At 36.7% G+C, this 15,508-nt stretch overlaps 1 long non-coding RNA gene across 1 annotated transcript in view; it reads right to left on the bottom strand.

Annotated features, from left to right (window-relative positions):
• Window positions 1-15,508, bottom strand: part of LOC139700464 (uncharacterized) — a 33,363-nt gene that overhangs the window by 16,786 nt on the left and 1,069 nt on the right. The window contains exon 2 of the long non-coding RNA XR_011703694.1: window positions 5,242-5,400. This is a non-coding gene — a long non-coding RNA (uncharacterized lncRNA). The remainder of the gene's footprint in view (window positions 1-5,241; window positions 5,401-15,508) is intronic.

The raw sequence follows: 15,508 nt of genomic DNA, 5'->3' as shown, positions 1-15,508 counted from the left end.
CTCTCAACCTTCTATAATTACGGGCCTCGTGATTATGGTTTTACCCCTATTTGAGAATATCTTTTGAGTTATTTTGTCTTTTAATAGTGAAGCCTTGATGGTCAAATGGGAGAGAGTCAATATCACTTAAACTAAACAGTTCAGGACATTAATTGGTAATTACATTATTTAGGCGGGCAGAAAATCCAGTTGGCTGTTTTACTGCCCAGTAAAAATTATATGAAAGCAAAAGATTTGCATGACATGGAAGTCTTGCAAGGAAGTAAAATTTCGAGAATTATGAAATGCTATTTTAATAAGTAGCTATGAAAATAAATAGCAGTATTTATGATAAAATTATTGATTACTTCTTTCCTTTGCAATGAGGTCATATTAATACTTGAAATGCATCTACTTGACCGCTGCTGACGCGTTTCGGATGTACATGGAACTGCTAACTTAGCATTTAGAAAATATCAATCTCTTCTCTTAACCACATTGCATGAACGGGAATTGCCTTTTTTGCTTCTTAATTGTTTGTCCTGTGCTCTATGGGCGTGAGTTTTTAAAAAATATATTGACGTTTCTTTATAATTCATGCCGTTTATTTTCTAGTGACGTGTTTCTGCTCTTAGCTGGAATGAAACGTAAGGATAAGTTTTTGGGAAATCTTGCTAGTTTTTAGCAATGCCTATTATATGGCATTGTGAAGAATCTTGACAAATTCTGTTGTGCACTTTATCATTCCGTTATATTAAAATGTCTTCTGTGGGTATTCTTATGATTAGCGGTAAAAGAAAAAGTGGGAAAGATTATATTACTGACGTTTAACACAAAAGGTGAGTGAAATATGATTACCCATCAATTTATTTATGATAAATATCCATTTAGTGATTTACCTCTTGTGGAGTTGTTTTGGATATTAGTTCTTAATTGGTAAGATTCTATATTGACTTTCAAATGAATGAGAGCCTTAAAGATATATGAACTAAATACAGTCATGATTCAGATTAATATTGCTGGCAGGAACCATGGGGTGGGGTGTGCATAGCTCTCTTTTGCAGTGGTAAAATTTGTTTAAAATATGGGGAATGACCCCATAATTCAACACCATAATTCAAATGACATTGAAAGAACACATGATAAAGTATTAAACAATACTCATTGGAATTGAGAAAGTTGAGCTTTCTTAACATAAATGCACCTCTTCTCAGTGTATTACAGGTCTGACTGATGTGAGTCTCCCAGTTAAGTTTTGTATCAATGTAAATTCCTAATATTTAAATAGTTTTAACATCAGTCACTGCATACACACGTCAACCCAACAAAGTTATTCCTATTCGAGAAATGGTTTTGGAATGATTTACTCATGGAATTTAAATCGATAAAAATAACAAGGTTGTTAGAAATGAGCTATAATTAATTTAGATAATTTTTGACTGTATATTACGAAGCGTAGGTAATATATGTGAGCCAGCGTTTTCATAGAGAGAGACGAAAGTACTTTTAATGTTAACTGTAATCCAAATTCGGGAAACTGGCTGAAAAGGACTAGCAGAATAATTTAAAAACTAATCTGAGAGAGTAGGTTTGTAATAATTAAAAAGGATTTCAATCAATATCAAAGAGCCACTTCTCCTTATGATTCTTTCTTGTGAATTAAATGTCATTCTCATTTAACAACTTTTGCTGGTAACTAAATAATATCTACTTGCTAAATTTAATGGCAAATCTAATGACTGGCTAATAAATGTTCAACAAATAAATTAACGAGTAATATAAGTCATCATGTTAATTAGTCATTAGGCACGAAGTAGAACTATATCTCTATGTGCTTCCGTCTTGCAACCGGAGATTAATATTATATCTATCCTAGAAACCGCGAAAAGCAACCTATGCGAATAATTGTAAAAGATGGACTGATGGAAAGTTAGTCAAAAATATATTGTTTTAAAAGTTGAAGTAAATTTATAGGAGTGATTTTATCAGAGATATTTATTAAGATAATTGCTGAGGTGATGTTACCAAGAGTATTTACAGCGATTTTGAGGGGAGATAAGAATGTGCCTCATATATTAAATGTAATCTTAGTTTGAATAACGGGCTAATAGCACCTCGAATAATCATTTGAAAAGTAAATGGAGGAAGCAGGGGCGTATTAACCCCATTTGCCGCCCTACGCCATATATAGTCAATGTCTGCCGCCCCCTTAAGGAATTAATTTTCACAATTCAGAGCTTGTGTTTATATAAAGCGACCCAAATTCAATGTGTCCCCAAGGTCCTCGCGCCTAGCAACAGGAACTAGCGAAAAAAGCAATAGCGTGATCATTCGCAAGACAATGACTAATGTAAACACAGGATTCTCACTCCTGGCGGCCTATGATGGAACCTTTTTTCTAAATAAGAAAACGCGCGGGATTTTGAATCAATATGTTCCCATCAAAAAAATTGAAAAAACTGATGAAATAAAAATTCCCGGACTTATGACGCCCCCCCTGGGAGCTGACGACCTACGCCAAGGCGTAGCTGACGTACTGGTAAATACGCCCCTGGGAGGAAGTTCGTAAGTAATTAATAAAATGGATTTCAATCAACATGAAAGAGCTTCTTCACCTAACGATTCCTTCCTTCAAGGCATATTAAGTATCATTTTTATATAACCAATACAACTTGACGCTGGCAAATTTCGTTTCAGAATAGGCGTTTACTGAAATTTAAATGAGTAATGTCCGTAAGTAAATTAGAAGATAATGAGGAACAAATTCACTAAATGTCTAAGGGCTTAGGTTATAGAAGTTTTTACAAGTATTTCATTTACAACATCCACCGGAAACCGACAAATGTCACTTTTGTAAACTTGATTCGAAATTCGAATAACTGGCTAATAGAGTTCAACGAAACAATGTGACGTCAGTATATAGGTTAGTGGTAATTAAAGAAATTCACCAAATGTGTAAGTGCTTCAGCCTTGTAACCCAGGATGAAATACATCCCAGTCAAGGCGAATGATTTTTAAACTCTTGCCTTGAAATGCACATTGGCGGATGACTCTGTTAAAAGTTACTGTTGCGGCATCTCCTGCAGTTACTTTGGAACATATCATTTATATTCAGCTGCGACAACAACGCCCCTATACAGTAAATAGTTGTGGAATAATGCACTCATGGAGAGTATATGCCAATAGTAATATATTAGTAAAAACCAAATCGTATGTTGGAAATGCTAGTTATTAATTAAGATAATTGTTGTCATAAATATTTGTCGACTAAGAATGCGTGAAAATATGAGACAGCGATTTTTAGGGGCCTTCGAATGGAAGTTCACCGACTTATTTGACGAATAATGTCAGAAATTAGTTACAACATTCGGGCGTCTGAAAAGTTGCCGATCTAACAAAGATGCAACACTTTTTTTCTAAAATGTTTGAGGTTGGAAACTTTTTAAACTTGTCGACTCTTAATTAGGAAAACACATAAACCCCAATGCCTAAAAGCTTCCATCTTGTACCCCGAGATGAATTTCCTATTTAGCCACAACAAAGACGTTCTTATGCAAAGAATGTTTATCGACCTCAAATGCATTCATGGAAACTAAATCGAAATAAATGACAATAAAAGACACTTAATGCGCATTGCTTTACAAAGATCATTGATGACGTAAAATCATCTGGATTACCTAAAATTATGAGGAAGCGACTTAAGCGGGGAGAGGACAAAGTGTCTATTGTACTAAATTGAATCTGAATTCGAGGAACAGGCTAACAGCGACTCAAAGAATAATTAATGAAATATTCTTAGGATGCACGATAGTAATTATTATATAAATAGGATTTCAATCGATATCAAAGGTTAACTTTGCCTTACGATTCTTACTCAAGGTGAATTCGAGGTATCATTCTTACTTTAAAAATATTGCTGTTATCTAACTAATATCTCCTTGGTAAATCTGATTGAAATTCGAAAGACCGGCTAAGACGTTCACCTAATACTTTAACGAATTATGCCAGTAAATATTTTTAAGAAGATGGTGTAAAAAGAATGTCGGTAATAGTTAAATGTACGAATAAAAAGTAAGTTATTAGGAAGAAATTAACTAAATCTCTATTTGCTTCCATCTTGCTCCCAAAGATGTCTTGAGCAATAAATATAAAGTTATACGAGTAATGTCAGTAAGTTATTAGGACGAAATAAACAGACTATTATTAAACCATCCTATTAACCGCGAAAAGCTCACACCATCAATCAATAGTTTTTATAAATTGATGCGTTCAAGTAATTCGAGGAGAAGAATTCGAGTAATAGACTTGTAGCGACTCGCAGAATTATTAAAAAGTAATGATAGGGTGTACCTTAGTAATTATTAAAAAGGGTTCAACGTGAATTAATACCATTCTTGTTTATCAAATACCACATAACACTTCCCCGTGTCCACTACGTGCAATTTAATCGAAATTCTAACGACAGGCTAATAGACGTTCATCAAGAAATTACACAAGTGATGTCAGCAGAAATACTATAGTTACGATGAAGATATTCACAAAATCTCTTCGTGATTCGTTCTTGTAGATCATTACTAGATCATCCATCCTATTTTTCCGCGACAACCGCATTCCAATGCGAATGTCGCGAATAGTCGTTTGGAATAATGCACTCGTGAAAAGTCGAAAAAATATTTTTTTTAAATGCGCATTGACCGCATGCTCCAGATTGTGGACATGCTGACGTAATATTTCCTCAAGTACGTAAAATTTTAAGAGTGATTTTTTCAGAGAGAAGAAATAATATCTCCTTATCTAATACTATATGCAATCTAAACACGATTAACGTGCTTACTACTAGTAGAAGAGCATAGAAGTAATCTGAGGGAGTACGTAACTAAGTCGTCTTTATTAATTAGGTTCCGAATGAAAACCGAAGAGCTAAGTCACCTTCCGATTCTTACGTAAAGTAAATCATTCTTATTTTACTTATGCCACTAGAAACTGTTGTAGTAATACTTATGTGCGTAGTGATACGTAAAACGAAAATACGTTTGTAAAAATTGAGAAGATTTCACCTAATGTCTAAGGGCGTCCGTGTCGTAACCCAATAGGGTTTACGTGCGAAAACACTTTAACCACGACGACGCCGCTCCTATGCGAAGAATGGTTATGGAAATGGGCCACTCATGGAATGTACATCTGTGCATTTTGAACTCAGAACATTGATAAAATCCTCAGTTATCTACATATCACCCTGAATATGAAACGTTACCTACTTACCACGATTTCCACCAGCTATCGATTTCGAACTCCTTGGCTGGGTTATTCCGTGGTCTTCCTACTGTCACGACTTCTTCCCATGGAGCTAGAAGATTGAGTTCTTTCCGATCCAACCCGTTTGGAATTTCTCACCAGTTCCTTATTCACCCCTTGAATTCCCTGGAACAAATTTAAAAAGGATCATCATCAGAGAAAACGAAAATCAATTGTCGAGTGGATTAGGGAAATAATACCAGGACAGCTAAAACTAAGAAAAGGAGGTCTAGGACTCAGTTCACGACTTCTTAGTTCGGCATTGAAAGCACGACGCATCCTAAAACACAAGGGATAGTATTACATAAAATAACGATTTTACATTTCACAGAATTCGGTAAAATGATTACGCACTAATTAGAACAGCCAACAGTAAGCCTCTAACAGGTAAGAATATCGAACCCTCACGCGCGTGGTAAGAATAAAATATTCTTATCACTCCCTGTGCAGATGCACATAATCGAAGTTAACTGTTTCGAAAGAACTGCGTGCCATCATCGCGTAATTCGAGCCAAAATTGTTAATTTAATTAAAAAACGTACGTTGAGAACTATTGTATGCTTATTACTGGATTGCTTTAATGAGCAATGTTCTTAGTTTGGGCTTCATGCATGGATGGAGCTTCTTACCTCCGATCACTGCGAAGAGTCGGCGCAGAATGAGGGCGAGTTGTGAAAAAGTAGTGTCCTCACAAATGAACAAATGACGTAATACGATGACGCAGAAACGTAATGCAAGGGGGTGGGGGATGAACAAGTATTGCTCAAGTCAAACTTTCTGAAGCCGTTAGCAGTAAATTGAAAAGAGGTCATGGCTGCTAATCCTGTATACCACACTACACAAGATCTAATGCAGAGGTCTCCTCATTTAACTCTCGGGGTCGATGTAAAATGGGTCAGCTGGAGTGTTACCTAAAGAGAGAGGGAGCTGTTGACCGCGAATACCAGTTTAATTCCATGACTCATGAGATTGGCTGGTGGGCCTCCTACACCGTGTGATAGGAATCGAATGGGGGAGTTGGGATGGGAGGGGCTTTGGCTTTCGTTCCCCGCAAAGACCGGGGTGGGGGGATTATGCAGGGAGGCCATTGGGCAAGCGTAATAGACCAATTACTCCGGAAAAATATTAAAGTTGTTTATCTTCTGCAAAATGAGATAGGTCCAGGAATCAGTCCAGAGTACCAGATGAACTACTAATTTTAACCAAGAAATGACCGCTTAAAGAAATCAATTGATAAGACAGGTATTAATAGCAACCAAAACTTGGTTTGATACCACAAATGGCATAGGTTTACATGGGAGGCTACTCAGAAAATGATTGGTTAGATTGTCAATTTTGTATTGAGAAACAGAAAAATACATTTACACTTGTTCCTAGGAGTGGATCTGATCACAATTTAGTAATTAGCAATATAGTAATAGAGTGGTATTTTGCATCTGATTGAATCAGTACAATGAGGGAGGATATTCAGGCAGCAGAAAAAATTGTAACTGAAGGAAGGAAGCTGGGGACTATCGAGAAGAATTGGGGATATATCAAAATGGGAATATATCTTCTGCCTCCTGCATGGGAATGGACATGGGTATGGGAAAAGGACAAGAAAGACAAAGGATTATGGACTGAATGATTAGGAAGATAGAAATGTGGAAAAATGTTAGGAAGTAAGAAAGGAAAATATTAACAAACAATAAGTCAAGAATATATGAGTTGAGCCACAAAATAACAGATAGTTGAAAGGAATACAGAGCTTTTACAAGGAAATTAAACAAGCAACATCATGATAATAAATGGTGTACATAGAATAGTTTATTTCAAGGCTTAACTGATTAAATGGACAAAAGAAGATGGAGGAAATTTTGACAAAAAAAGGCCATGGGGGTTGAAAACATTCCTGTGTTACTTTCAAATATTTAAATAGTGCAGGAAGAAGATTTTTTTAAACTATTTATTGGCATTTACAAAAGAATGAATTTGGCCAGAAGAATTGGTTAAATCAGTGTTAGTCCCTATTCCAAAAAGGGAAAAGGCTATAAATATATGTTTTGTATTCATCGCAATAAATCTGATTTTGCATGCAGCTTAAAATATTTTTTATGGTGTCAGTCATAGCATTTATGAGGCAGGTTTGGCTGTAAGACAAATTTATTTGGATAATATCCAAAAAAAGTAGCAGATGTACAAAAAGACTATTGAACAATGAAGTTTGATTTCACACACCAAAGGATTTTCTCATTTCAAAACTATCTATTGACATATTACTTTAGGTGAGAGATTAGCTAGGGTCATCAACCATTGAGTAAAGAAGAGAGGAAATTAGTATAAGGGCAATGAACAGTTTGAATCAGGAACCTGGAGGAGTATGTGTGACACCATGTCAGTAATGAGGTACCAAGTAAAAAGGAGCATACGATCATAGCGAGGATGTATTTTTATGCACCTTGTACTTTTATAAAGCATTCAATCTAGTAAACTAGGTACACATATAAATTAAGGTAGGAGTATCCTAGAGGGATTCACATCTTATCTGCTACCCATACATTTCCTAAAATGCAAAGAAGAATAAAGTAAACAAAGTAACATGGAGATAAAAGGTAGAAGGGATGAAGCCAGCGATGGCCAATATAGCTCAACCTTTTCAATATTTAGGTGTAGTAAGTTGTGCACACATCATGGGAGGGCTGATGAAGTAAGTGGGGAACCCATCAATCATGTGTGTGGATATTCAAATATTTGTTAGCCAGTCTACCAACAGGAAACAATTATTTATTATCACAGTACAGGATTAGTGTTATTTTATGGTGAGAATCTGTAGAAATGGGATGATTTAAATGAACATTCAGGGGCAAAAATTGGAAGCTCACCTATTTTGGAATTTATTTCAAAGGGGGGGGCAGAGCAGCAAGGAGAGAAAAAAAACTTACGTAAGGTGGGGAGTGGGTTGGGTGTAAAATGGGTGTGAGTTGATGACAGGCATACTAATGAATGAATTAAAGAAAATACTAGTTTTGTCTATCTCATTGTCGAGTATGCCTGGAACTAAGATATCTTCCTCTACGTCATGTTCCTCTTCTATGTCTAACTTTGTTGGTCTAAGTTCTTTATTATACTTTTCTTCTATATATATATATATATATATTTTATAGACCAACAAAGTTAGACATAGAAAAGGAACATGATGTAGAGGAAGATATCTTAGGTCCAGGGATACTCAACAATGAGATAGAAAGGGCATTCAGGGAGATAAACCTAAATAAGGCCGTGGGGGTGGATGACATTCCTGCTGAACTACTGAAATGTTTAGGAAAATGTAGGAGGAAGACGCTATATGGGCTTATTCGTAGTATCTATGAGGAAGTAATCTGGCCAGAAGACTTAGTGAGATAAATTTTAGTTCTTATTCCGAAAAAGGTAAAGGTTACATCTTGTGAGGAATACAGGACAATAAGTTTGATTTCCCACGCCGCTAAAGTTGTTCTCAGGATCATAACCAAAAGGATAGAGAGTAGGGAAAAGAGGCTTTCACAAGGAGGAGGGAGTCAATGACGGGGACGTTGAGTAAGGATTTTAAGAAAAGACTTGTAAAAACTTTGATAAGGAGCGTGTGTGTGCAGAGGAGGAGACATGTATGGCACAAAAACTTGATCATTGAAGCAGGAGGATAGAATATACAATAGATAGGAGGCTTTTGAAATATGATGTGGAGAAGAATGGGAAAAAGTGAAATAGACAGACAAGAAAACAAATTAGGAAGTACTTGGTATGGTGGGCAAAGATCTTGTCGGGAGAAATCCTATGGAGGCAGGAAAAGTGGATGAAGGGGGTATTGACCGGCAGTGAGATGTTGAAGACAGGGGGAGAATGTTAAGTTAACGAGGAAAGGGAAGCAGGATAGGGAGGTTGGACAGGATGAAGGAAGGAGGAAAGTACTCAGAGATGAAGAGGGACCTGATGTAGAGTAGGAAACTGGATTTCGTATTTTGTTAGGAATCACAAAATATTTATTTAGTAGCTGTGGCCATCCAAAACCCTACCTCAACCGGTAGATTACCTAATAATAATAATATATGCAATTTCAATCATTTATTAACATCAAATTTGCATAATATCTCTCACCAGGAGACTTGGTTCTCTTTCCTCAGGAATGTTTGCACCCCCTTAATTTTCAATTACTTGTGTAGTCTTCTTCATGCTTGCTCATTGGATATTTTCTTTCAAATTCAAATAAAATTTTTCGGGTGCCAGTTCTTTATGGGAAACCAAAAGCAGCTTAGGATACAAGGTGTGATCAAAAAAACACAGGACTGATTATATAACTTGGTTATTTCGACGGATCCAGCTTAATTGAACTAGTCGACCTCAAAGTACATGCCTTGGCTGACCTTTGCCAACGTTTCTTCCAGCTCTCACACCCTACCTGGGAAACTGCCACAAGGATCCTCTTCAGGTCTGCCATGCAATTAGTTTTAACGTCCACAATAGAGTCGAATCGGCACCCTTTGATGGTTGATTTTAACTTTGGAACCAAAAAAATGTCTGAAGGAGCCACGTCTGGAGAGTAGGGTGGCTGCGGGATCACGGAAGTTACGGTTCTAGCAAAAAGCTCTGTCACGATCAGTGCCGTGTTAGATGGTGCATTATTATGGTGGAAATGCCGTGCATTATTTCTCGGCATGTCTGGCATCTTTCGGCAAACTGCAACCCTCAGCCTCTTCATTACACTAAGGCAGAAATCTTTGTTGATGGCTTGACCTTGAGGGTCATATTCATAATGAATCAACCCTTGCAAATCAAAGAAACACCAGCATGACCTCCACATCAGACGGGGACACATGAGCTTTCTTTTGTCGCAGAGATTCAAGACCTTTTCACTGAGAAGACAGGGCCTTTGTCATCATAGCCGTAAACCAAGGTTTTGTCAGTGGTTAAGATGGATTTAAGAAACTTCGGGTCAGCATTGGCTCCATCCAAGAAGTCCTGACCAATGCCTACACGTTTTTGTCTCTGTTCATCAGTCAGAACCAGCGGGACGAATTTTGATGCGATGCACGTCATGCCCAAAATGTCTGTCAAAATTGTAATGCGGGCATTTTTCCGCACCAAATTGTTCAAAATTTGACATGGTTGGGGTCTGTTGAAGTTGAAGGTGTTCGCGAATCTTCATCTGTCGAGGTTCTGCCCGACTAAAAATGACTGCACCACTCAAAACACTGGCTTCGACTCATAGCTTCATTAACAAAGGCTTGCTGAATCATTCCCAATGTCTCTGTAGCACTTTTGCCAAGTTTGAAACAAAATTTCACTCACACACGCTGTTCCTCTAGCTCCTTAATTGCTGCCATTGTACGCGGCAATGAACAGATTAAGACACATACCACTGCTGCTGTGATACGATTCGATGTAAACAAATGCACCACCTCTCTTTCAGCCATCAGCTGTGTTGCTAGATGGCGCAATGTTTCATTTCGATCCGTTGAATGGTTTGCGCAGAATAAAATCAGTTCAGTCTTCTTTTGATCACACCTTGTAGAATGCAATTAGAATGACATGCTTCCAGACTGATTAATTTTTGAGAGACTCTTCTTAAAATTATTGTGGACATGGGTATGTAAATATTTGGATTTGTTCAATTTTTATTACATAACCCGCATCGTCATTGTTTCAACAATCTGAACATTTTTGTATAAGATAAATGCGTGCTTTATTGATGAGCAATTACAGTATTTACCCTGCAACGTTGCATGAATAGATACACACAGATGAATAAATAAATTCAATACAAAGTACCAGGTGGTTTTGTGGAGATATTGCTCATGTAATCCATCAGTATACGCCAAAAAAGCATAAAAGCATTGGTCTGTTAACAAGTATATTATTTAACCAATAATTTCAATACAGAAAATATCTTTATAAGCTGATGGAACCCATTACGTTAGGTTTAAAACAGAATTAAACCCTTGGGCAAATGTATTATCTATTTCTTATTGTGTGTAGGCCAATTGAATACCCTGTAAAATTATTCTTCCATTCACTATTGAAATTTAAGTCTGTGAATACATTAAACCTTCCAAACAAGTCATAAATAACAATCCATTCTACCAATCCAATCCACTCAATTCTACCAAAAAACTATGAAGCTGCCGCAAGAAAAAGTCAGGAGAGACTGCTGATACATGGAAATCAGTTATCATAGGTAATCAGATTTATGATTTTTAACACCTCTAAATAAAGGTTGCAGCAACAAAACTTATTTTTTTTGAAAACAGGATTTATGTTGCCGCCCCCTGCATTATACCATGATTGCATTTAGAATGATGTCTAAGTTCTAATTTATTTATGGTGCATAACTTCCATTACCCTCTTTCTCTAATTCTGGCTACAATGTTCTTTTTTGAATCTCAGATTCAACCATACTCGTGTGGATGATTGCATATGAATAACAAATTATGAATTTAAGAAAAGTGGTGAATATTTTACGGCAACTCTTTATGCAGTTGTTATTTAAAGCAACCTTCAACCACTTTGCAACAAATTTATTAGATTAAACAAACCTAGTAAGAAAGCAATGACTCTTAAATGAGCAAATAGTCAGGAATGACAACTCTTAAAACACTTGGATTAAATGGCATAGCTTGAACTGGTGAAGCCATCCTCGGCTCTTTCGACTAAAACATGTGAAAATGAAGAATAAATATTATTATTCGTCATCATATAACAATTGAGGTCTCTTAAACATTTCTGAAATGATTTGCTCCATAACTATAATTTCAACATCTCCAACTGTGAAAGCTACTAAATCATCATTCTCGCATTCAAATGAGGCACTTCAATCAAAGTAACAGCATTCAATTGCAAAATGACTAACTCTGTGACTCTGAAGGATATACTAATCAATACAGCAACCCTTGCTGTCCTAATAGCACCACCACTGTAAGATGCAACTGGGCTACATTGTGTGCATGTACGACTCATTTGGGAATTTTTCCATGAAAAGCTGTCAATGAAGCATTAAAACTATATTGCTTCCCACTGGCCAAAAACATAAATTTATAGAAGTTCGTAATAATGGCTTCCTTCAGTTGCTTCATTTTGAATATACTACACTAGATTGTAAAACATTACAATAAACTTAGTAGCACATCCAACATACTATATATATAAATCAAACCTCTCGCATAAATTGGAAAAATGTCTCTTAAGGAGTGATATTGAAACTATCATTGCCTCCATTATACTACAGTAGGAGGGAGTATGTCAATAAAACTTGTGAGATTAAGTGTAGAGGAGATAGATTTAAGATGTCCTTTTTCCAACAAATAATAAGGGATTAGAATACCAAGGCAAAAAGCAGAGGATGGTGAAAGGGAGGGAGGTTGATGCCCTCCCTTGTTTGATGGTCAGGAGAGGGTAAGTTACCACATAATTCCCATTCTTAATTTCTTCACATCGTTAATTTTGTCAAGTAATAACTTATATTAAATTTAAAATACCACACAAATTTTTATTGAGCTTATGTAAATAACTCATGTATACTTCAAAATAATGTATCATTAAACACTTGTTTAGCCATAAGACCTACCCTGACAGTGTTAATTCACATATATACATTAGTATTGATACATCTTGTATATAAAATTATTAAAATGTGATGTAATGAACAGAGAATAAACAGGTCTAGTAAACTCAAGAGATATGAAGGAAAATATAAATAATAAAGATTTTAATTATTATTATTCCACATGTTTTGTGGATAAATACAACATTAATATTCCCTTTACCTACTTTCAAAAATTTAAACATATATTATTCATTAAATTTAAGGAAAACTAGTTCAACTGAGTACAACTTTGATACTTCAAAAAAAGAATTCCTAGTAAGGTTGCGCATTGACAGGTGATCCAGTAACTAAAACAATTTTCCAAATTTCGTTATTAAAATAGGCAAAATATCATTCTCTACATTGGTGATGCACAGAAATGGTGCTTCAAGTGGTGCACAGTTCAACCGGTAGAGTGAAATGGCATCATCATTAGTGATGATGCAATTTCACTGGCATAGACTACACAGATGAATGGCAGTTTGCTTAACAGTTGTTTTGTACCATTAATTTAAATCATATATATATCAATAAAATACGAGGGCCATCCGGAAAGTAGTACCCGTTCGTGCCGCATGAAGTGCTGACGACGCGAGTAGCCGCTGGACGAGGTCAGATAGCTTCAGTGGCTTGTCTGCCTTCTCTGAGCCAAGTTGCGTGACGCTAGCATTGCCTGTGTTGTTTCTGTGATTGTTTACAATGTTTAAAAAAATTGAGAACGCCGCCAGTTGTGAAGTGAGGGCAGTGATTAAATTCCTCAATGCAAGAAACGTTCGCCCATGTGATATTCATCGCCAATTAAAGGAGGTGTATGGAGACAATGTAATGGACGAGTCGTCTGTTCGGCGGTGGTGTCGCAACTTCAACATGGGGAGGGGGAACACACACGACGATGAGCGTTCGGGGAGACCGTCTGTCATTACAGACCAACTGGTGAGCTCAGTTGACGAATTCGTGAGGAACGATCGGCGCGTCACAATTGATGACATCTGTGAGCATTTTCCCAATGTTTCTCGAACAATTGTTCATGAAATTGTTAAACACCATCTGCATTATGCAAAAATTTGTGCAAGATGGGTCCCTCGCGTATCTCAATGAGCTGGCGGCGAAGGACTATGCAGCAGGAATACAGAAACTTGTCACACGTTATGACAAATGCCTTAATTTGCTTGGAGATTATGTTGAGAAGTAGTTTAAAGTATCCTCTTTCAAATAAAATTTTTTATGTTTGTTAATATTTACTTTTGTGTCTTTATTTCACGAACGGGTACTACTTTCCGGATGACCCTCGTACCATCAGTCAAATAAGGCTGAAGTGAAGCAATCTTCTGATTAAAATACTGGTGATATTGTTGATAGTGAATATTTATTATGAAAGCACACCAACGATGCAAGGTTTGAATGAAAAGTTTTGGAAAATGAGACTTATTTGAAATATTGCTACGATGCCTCGATTCAATGAAGTAAATCGCTTGAGAATCAACACATTTTGCCAGCAGCTTTTCCATGACTCAAAAGCTCCCTGGTTGGCAGATTCCGGAAGGTCCTTCAGGGTACAGGCATGCAAGCCTCTTTTGATGGCACTCAGGGTCCCAACATTGTGTCCTTTAAGGGAGGATTTCACTTTTGGGAATATGAAATGAAAATTTCCTGACTCCCCAGTAAATTGCTGCATTTCCATAATACTCTGCCATTGTGCATCACAGGTATTTCCCGCAATGGCCACCAAAAGTGACCTGAGCCCCAATCCCTTTATTGCCTGATGCAAGGGGTTCTTGGTTGAGAACATTTTCTTAACCCCCCAACGCTGTTCTCAGTACATGGTACGTCGCAGTCGGCAGGCCTCATTTGCAGATTGACATGAGCCGTACGTCCTGCTCCACTCTCTTGGTTTCTGAAGTTTTTCTGCAGCACCATTGAATTTATTTAATACTACCCTTGCCCTTAGCCTCAAAATGAGATAAGTGAATTATTTGCTTTGTGGCTTTGTCCTCAGGTTCTGTTTATCTTTATTACTTGAAATGATCTCACTATCAATTTTCTCTGGAACCATTCATGCATCATCCTTTTGTCATAACAGTTGGGAGGGCAAAAGAAGTCACCACCATCTAGTATCTTTAATATCTTTCTTGAGAAAGAGAAGCAAAAAAACCTAAAGTATAACACTCAATGGATTCCAAAAGGGATAAACGTTTTTTGAGTGAAGATAATCTAGAGATTTTATAAGAAGATTTGGACGTAAAAAGTGAAGTGAGCAGTGTATCTGATAATTCAAGTTCAAGTGAGGAAGTTCGGTTGAGAGGCACTTGGTTGAAAAGATATGGCCGACCAGGAAGAAGCCCAGGCCACAAAGAATTTGTCAGGTGCACTCTTCATGAGGTAAAAGGCAAGATACAGCATATTGACTTGACCCGACTGAAATGAAGGTCTAAGTTTAGAGAGTTGTTTAAAATAATATCATACAAAACTGAAATTTTAGAACCGAGGTTCGAAACTTAAAGGCAAATGAAGAAGTGAGAATATGAAATATTATGCAAGTAAAATTTTTACTCAATAGAATAAGCAATGAAACATAGGGTTAATTTTTTTAATGTTAGAGTATACATTTGAAAAGATACAAATTATTTTCTGCCATGCTGC

This window comes from Hetaerina americana, unplaced genomic scaffold (genome assembly GCF_022747635.1).
Source record: "Hetaerina americana unplaced genomic scaffold, ioHetAmer1.1.p SCAF_101, whole genome shotgun sequence".
NCBI lineage: Eukaryota > Metazoa > Arthropoda > Insecta > Odonata > Calopterygidae > Hetaerina > Hetaerina americana.
This window is presented reverse-complemented; position numbering and strand designations above follow the sequence as displayed.